Source organism: Echinops telfairi, unplaced genomic scaffold (assembly GCF_000313985.2).
Source record: "Echinops telfairi isolate 266 unplaced genomic scaffold, ASM31398v2 ScPeMD7_7473;HRSCAF=8511, whole genome shotgun sequence".
In the NCBI taxonomy this organism is placed as follows: Eukaryota; Metazoa; Chordata; class Mammalia; order Afrosoricida; family Tenrecidae; genus Echinops; species Echinops telfairi.
The window spans coordinates 11,039,632-11,047,563 of NW_022111377.1; positions in this window are offsets into that span (position 1 = coordinate 11,039,632).

Consider the following 7,932-nt stretch of genomic DNA (forward strand, 5'->3'; position numbering starts at 1 on the left):
ACCCTTTACCACAACCATAAGGAACAAGTTTGTGAAGTGGGCCCCAGCATCTCTTAAGACTCCTGTAATTGCTATTATATGTGCACCAAGATTAACAGTGGTCACTGCCCTAAGCGAACTCTGACATTTGCCCACAATGGGGCTGATTGGTCCCCATGGTGGTAGAGGGCAGGTATCAGTGCTGAATCAACAGGGACATGGTGGGCGTGATTATAATAGACAAGAAAGTTTCAGTAGTACTCAAAGCAACCTGCCTCTTGTGGAATTACGGCATTGGCTACTTAGCCACAGTGTCCTCAGGAGTGAAATACATGGGAAACCTACTAAATATTTACGTGATCTATACAGGCAGAAGAATGCTAGATCAGGTGAACAGCAGAATAGACAGTCAACATCGGTCAATCAATTACCAGACCTGAGCCAGTTTACAGACCCACAACCCCTTAAATGAAGGGTGGCCGGGTCCCTTTGAACAAGGACCCTGCTACATCACCGAAGGTCTTTACTGTTAGTCTTTCTTCTAGCCTTCCCCAAAGGGACCTACAACCTTTCACAAGAGTGACTGTTTGCCAGGAGAAACCAGCTCCTAGCACAATCACTACGGGTTCGGTAGGCACAATTGTACAGCGATAATAAGCAAAGATTAAAGTTTTAGAGTGCATGAGAGATAAAAGAGAAACTTGCCATGGGGGTCCCAATCAATAACAGTCACAGTGTCATTTCTTAACACTTTTCCATGTGGCCCCTGACATTTGAGCCATTTGAGTTTGTCAGCAACGATATGCCGGTAACTCTTAACTTTACAGGTTTCCATGTCTCCCCTCCCCTCCACAGTAGTGGAGTTTTCATATCTTGCAAATGCTTCACCCATTATCATGTAGAAGCCACAGCTGATTTCATTAAAGGCCAGCCAGTTATTCCAAGCCTGAGAGTTAACAGCCAAACAGCTAGGGTTAGCGCCCACACACAAAGGCAGAATTTCAAAACCCAGAGTGAAATTAAAATCTCTGCCTTCTTCATTGGGGTGTCTGGCTACTCCATTTCCCCAAGGCCCTGGTGTCCATATGGAGTCATTTACAAATATGACAGGGCCAGTCTGGGTCCACTCTACGATTTCTAGTAGAGGGGGGTGGGGGAATATAAGCCCAATAAGAGTGGCCAGCATCTACCTCGGTGGCGACAGATATGATTGCAATCATTGGTAGAAACATGTTTTCATAGGTCATCGGTCTGCCAGTGTTCACCAGAGTTGCCTGCACTCGGTGTTTCATCAGTTTCACCTGTCCCCAGCTGGGAGGCATGATTGGCGTGCACTCAGGGCTTTTCTCTTTAAGGCGGGGTTTCTTCCTTGTGGACAGGGCCTCTATTCCATTGACTAGGACTGAGTCAGGGTCAGAGTGATGAGGTGGGCCTTTCCTTTTCTTTGTCCCTCTCAATCCGTCGTCGGACTCTTCTAAGGGGGATCCATTTATTTTCTCCGCCATCTGAAAGGATATTAGCATAGTCACCAGCAAACCTGGTTTCCACACCCCGTCTTCATTCTTCCACCAGATTTTCTCCGGATTGGCTTTCCCTGTGGGGGTAGAAAAGTGTCTCTCCGCCTTAGTTACATTAGAATCCTTTGGAAGTGAAAAGAAATTTTGAGCTAATAGGGCCAAATGGCTTAATCAAATCCCAATCACACAATGTTGTAAGGTAGTCGAGAGGTGCCAGAGACCAAATCAGTCGAATTAGAACAAACAGCCTTTATTAGGGAGAAAAACCGAGCCTGGGCGAAGTTCCACAGTCCACAACGTCCAGGCTGGGGCAGTCGCACTGCAGGCTACAGAGCTGCTGCTTATATGGACACGTATGTCCAGGTTTCTGGAATGTTGCCTCAGTAGTATTTGGGCAGCACTTCTAAGGCAGATTTGGTTTTCCTTTTGGCAGTCCAAGCAGTCGGTGATAACACCATACTTCAAATACATTGATTCTTCCTCAGTCTTCAATATTCCTTGCCAAGACCGTAGTTGAAATGCATCATTTCTTCCTCATTGTTCTTTATTCAGTGCCAACATTCACAATGCCTATGAGGTGATAGATAATATTATGGCTTGGGTCAGACATACCTTGGTTCTCAAAGTAACGTCCCTGCTTTTCAACACTTTAAAAAGGTCTTGTGCAGCCGTTTTACCCAATGCGATGCATGATTTGATTTCTTGACTGCTGATTCTATGAACAGTGATTGTGGATCCAAGAAAGATCAAATTCTTGACCACTTCGAGCTTTTCGCCATTTATCATTGGGCTGCTGACAGCAAGGTAGAGGGTTCAAACCTGCCGTCCTCTTCTCAGAAGAAAGCTGAAGCTGTTTGCTCCTATAAAGATTTGCAGTTTCAAAAGCCCTATGTAGGGTGCCCTTCTATTCTCAAGCCTGCTTGGATTCATTGGTGTTGTCACTTTTATTCACTAGTCGTTCTGACAAAGTGATGGCTATGGTTTTAAGGAGCCATGGTGGTGCAGTAGTTAAAGCATTCAGCCGCTAACCAAAGGCCAGTGGCTCCATCTCATCAGCCCCTCTTTGGGGGAAAGATGTGGCATTCTGATGCCAGAAAGATGACTTTTTTAAAAAGCAACTCACTGCCATCCAGTCGATTCTGACTCATCGCGACCCTACAGACAGAGTAGAAGTGCCCTTGAGGGTTTATAAGACTGCATATTGTTATATAAGTAGACAGCCTCATCTGCCTCCCACCAAGCCACTGCTGATCTCTAACCCACAACCTTACAGCTCGCAGCCCTGTGCATTCCCTACTAAAAAACATCGTATGGGACCATGTCCTAGAAGGTTGCTATGATTCCACACTAACTTGATGGTGATGAGTTTGATTTTGTTTTTGTTGTTATTTTCTTTCTGTAAATGACCCCTTCTGCCACCGAGGCTCCTTGGGCTAAATTGCAGCAATACAAATATTGCCCAAACTAAGGGAGAAAATGAGACCTTTTGAATTTCATTTGTTACCAAAGAAAAGAATTCTCTATCTTTTTCAGTTGAGGAGAGTATATTGCACTTCTACTGCTAGCACTTTGGGGTTTTTTTCTGATATTTTCCCCATCAGCTTCCATGATTCCCCATCAGCCCTTCCTCGCGTTGTGACAGTGTCTAGTGGATTTGTGTTATAATCAGTGAATCAGCCTAGGTGAGTCGGTGCCCAGGGAGTCTCAGGTCAGAACTTCTTGGTGTGTGTGACCTTAAGCACACTGTTGTGGCATCATATTTGATTGGTACCTATAGTTTCATGCTACGGGCAAATATGAGCACATGTAAGGTGTAAAACTTGGGCTCTCCAAGTTTTTACAGATTTAAAGTAGAGGTGATTGAGTGGAGATTCCCAGCAGTCCATCAAAGTCAGTGTAAGCCTAGATGACTACGCAGAGGGGAAGAAGTGATATGTGAGAGATGGGCATGGGGTTTATGGGAGCTCAGTGGCAGAGCACAGAGCAGAAAGGCACCTCCTTTACTCTCTTCCTGCCACTTTGACTACAAGCCAATGGAGCCAGTACAGTCCATTATGAAAGGCATCAGAGTAGTCATACCATCTACAATTGTGTATAAGCTGAGTTTTTCAGCACACTTAAAAAAATCATTTTATTGGGGGCTCATACAACTCATCACAATCCATACATCATCCATTGTGTCAAGCACATTTGTACATATGTTGCCATCATCATTCTCAAAACATTTGCTTTCTACTTGAGCCCTTGGTATCAGCTCCTCATTTTTGCCCTTTCCTCCCCGCTCCCCTTCCCCCACGAACTCTTGATAAAGTATAAATTATTATTGTTTTGTCATATCTTACCCCATCCTTGGTTGATATTCAGGTTGGCTTATACTAGAGTATATATGATAAGAATAAGAATAATGAACATCAGTTCTGTTTTTCAGCACCTCCTATATATTTGCCCATTTAATCCTCCTAGTCATTTGAGATGGTTAATAGTAGTATTGGTAGTACCATTTTCCAAATGAGCATGCAAGGTGTCGAGGGGTTTTGTAACTCCAGCAGTTCAGCTGGTAATAACATTGGTCCTCTCCCTGGAACAGGGGCTGGGATGTTTGCTTGGCGGTTGGATTCCTCCAGAATCACCGTCATTTTATTGGGTTCATCGTATACCCATGTGGTCCAAGAGTTAGGCATCTGGCAGCTAACCGAAAGTTGGCCTTTGGAACCCAGCCAGCAGTTTATGATCCGCTCCCATGCAGATTCTGCCCTAACAACCCCTTTGGCACCATTCTGCTGTGTCACATGGAGCTGCTATGAGTTGAAATCGACTGGATGACATCGAACAGCAAAAAGAACAACATCCTCTTGCAGCTAAAAGAAATGTATGAAGATGACGAAATTCTGTACAGTGTCACTTTGGGGCATTCATTCCAGGGGTAGACAAGCTTTGAGTAACTAGTGCGTGTTGGAGGGCCTGGCCCTGTAGCCACATAGATGATTCTAATCTCAGGAGCCTTCACTGATCTCAAGGTCCTTGATCTCAAGAGTCTTCACTGCTGTGGAGATAGACAGCAAGTAAGATAAATCTACCGGAGGTAAAGACGGCAGTGAGCACCTGCACTCGGTCTCCATCTCGGTCCCACACAGCTGACGTCAGGAGCCTGGCTAGGGTCGAGGAGAGTATTCCTTCAAGCTCACACTGTGAGGTTCCTGTGAGGTCATGGCAGAGGGGACCAGAGAGACTTGGGTGCTTTGGGTCACAGCCCCTCTGCTGAGTATGTGTGGTATCTCAAGGATTAAGTAGGAGAAACCAGGGTGGTCCCTACTGTCTATTGCTGTTGTTAGGTGTTGTCCAATGTATTTCCAACAGAGTGACCCCACGGGGCTCCCCAGGCTCTCATCTTTACAGAAGCAGATCACCAAGTCTTTTCTCCTTCAGAGTGGTTGGGTGGATTTGAACAGCCAACCTTCGAGTTAGCAGCCAAGCCCTTAACTATTGTGCCACCTGAGAGACAGGGAGACTACTATGTCTTCCAGGTTTTAGGGGTGAGAACTAGAGAAAAGGCAGAGAGGGGTGGCCCAGAATTTCCTCCATCAGATTTCAGAAGTGCAGCGGCAAGGCGAATGAATACAGTGGGCACTCTCTGGCAGTGCACCCTGAGAGTCACAGCCTGCAGAGGGCCCAATAAATCCCACCGATATCTATCGAGGGTGGGATGATGGAGAAAAGATTTGAAGAGGAGGCAGGGGATGATAGGCAGGAACTTGGACCATGAAGAAGTGGGGTGGGTGGGGAGGGGAGGAGGGCATTCCAGAGAGGAAGTAGTGGTTGTTACTAGATGGATAGAGTGATGAAATCGCAATCATTGTGCGTGGTTCCGAGAAGGATCTTTTGGGCTACGGGATGGAGATTTGGCTGAGAGTGAGAAGTCACCGAGCTTAGAGATGGAGAAACTGGGTAAGCTGCTGCAGTGGGCCAAAGGCAACAATGCAGGGCTGATTAAAGCCATCGTGAAGGAGAAGGAAGTGGGGGAGAGCAAATCAAATTGGTCGTGGGGCTGGAGGGGAAGGGTCAAGTCGGAGTAGAGGAGCGCTGCAGTACCAGGCAAATAGAAGGAGGGCAGATTTGAAAGGGGAGGCAGCAGGTTCTGTTCGGGGCCTATCCATGGAGGGTGTGTTGGAAAAGCCCAAGAGAAAGTGGATGCATAAGTCAGAGCTCAGGAGAGAGGCCTGGAGCGCCTGGTCCCCGCCCGGTCAGTGAGTCTTATACTCACTGTGGGCTCTGTAAAGCATGTGGTCACTGGGACAAAAAGGAAAGATGAAACTGCGGAGGACGGAGCCACGGCTTACCCTGGTGCCTGCTATGCCAGCTCTGGTTGTTTTATTAGTGAGGGATTCTCCTGTCGCCCTAACCAGCAGGATGGAGCTCAAACTTCTACGCTAACGTCATCGTTGTGTTAATGTACTCAATGTACTAAACGACATTGTAGACCTACTGGTCATTCTAGCTCTGTCTCTCTCTCCCTCTGTGTGTGTGTGTGTGTGTGTGTACACAGTATAATATGTGTGTGTGTGGTGGGGGGCAGTTCAAAATGATTGGGAACATGTCTGTTTCCAACAGCATGGTATAGTCATTTGTGATGCTATCCTTGCCAGCCTTAGCTAAGAACATTCCAAAAAGCATTGGCCAATCTCACGTCTTAAATATCGAATTCCTTTTATTGTGGGAGAAAGAGGAGGCGCTCTACTCCTGTAGCGTCACAGTCTGAGAACCCCCAGGAGCAGTTCTGCCATCCTGCCCGTCACTGTGGGTTGGGATTGACTCGATGCCAGTGGGGATTCTTTTTATCATCATTGAAATAAAGCGCTGGATGTTCATTGATCCTAGAAGAAAAACATGATCAGTTTCTCATGCTATTTTTCCTCACCTGTCTTCCCTTAAATGCAAATTTCCAAGAGTTTTAATGCCACAGAGTTAAAGCTGGAGGTCTTGTCGCGTACTTGCTTCCTTCCTTTCCCTCTTTCTGTCTGTCCTTGTGTGTGTACGACTCTGACATTCCCCTTTAGTAAACAGAGGCTACTTCTTTCTGATCACTTAGTATTTTAATACTTTCACGTAATGTATCTTATATGAATTTCTGAATTTCAACTGTATATTCTTTGTGGTTTATCCTTATAGCCTTGAAATGCCAGTGGAATGCTAGTATAATATATTTAGTCATTTACTTTACTTATAGCTATTAAATGATCATACAGTAAGTTTGACTTTTATTCTTGGTGGGCCATTCCTTGAATTTGAACAGAATCTCGTTTTGCGTAACCAGCACCACAGTTAGACTAGAAGACAATTCCATCTCCCCAAAGACTCCCTCATACTGTGCCCCTTCTCTAGCCCTTCCCTCCCCGTCAGCCCACCGTAGCCATGGATTTATTCTCCCTCCTTATAGTTTCGTCTTTCCCAGAATGCCTTGTAAGTGGAATCATATAGAAACCCAGCTTATTGTGCATTTCTGGTATCTCTCCCAAGACTGAACATTTCCCCATACAACTAGCTACAGCTGTGGTTTCTATATTTTGAATCGCTTATATCTCTGCCATGTGTTTATTTGGCTCATAGATTGTGTTCTTCCTACAAATTTGTGTAATTGTATTATGTAATGATAGCATCGACTCACTGTCTGTTGCATTTAGTTACAGGTATTTTCCCCAGTAGGTCTTCACCTTTCACATTTGGTAATTTGCTTCTAATGGCTAAGGCCTTGCAAATAGTGATGTCACTTGATCTCAGAATATTGTGCTCGAGTGGTCCAGTCTGACACAATCTTTCGAAGTACACGTCTTACTTATAGACAGGCTTACATTCCAAAGACCTTGTTGTTATGCAAAATCAGTGTTGTCTGAGGAGGAGGAGGAGGACACTTGGTGGCCCCAGCATCCAGATCCTCAGAACTGCTGTGCCCCTGACACCCCTTTGCTCTGGACCTCCAGGCCCTGCCATCCAGAGTGTCACTCAAGTTTGCCTGGGTTAGCGGCAACGCATCATGGGTGGGGGGTGAGGGTGGGGGGGTTCCTCTGTGAGGCCAAGAGTCATGCCTGGGCCCCCTCAACTATCCTATCCGCTGCCTCAGCTACCTGATATCACCTCCAAATTCAAGAAGGGCCCCGCATAAACCAGCAACACACCGCTGGCTCAGAGGGCTTAGAACCCAAGGTCAAGAGCCTTGAGTTAGTTTACTGTGCCAACCTGGTCAATAAACACATGTGGGATTAATTGAAGGGCGGAGGGATAAATGGCTCGATGAGCCTCGCCTCTCTAGTGCTCAGGTCTCTTGCTTTGTGATGGTCGGACCAGGGTGCAGCTCCCTTAGCAGTTCCCTGCTTCAGCTTGCAAGGCTGACTTTCTGCAAGTCATCCCGAAGGAGAAGCCACATGGACCTACCCAGATGCAG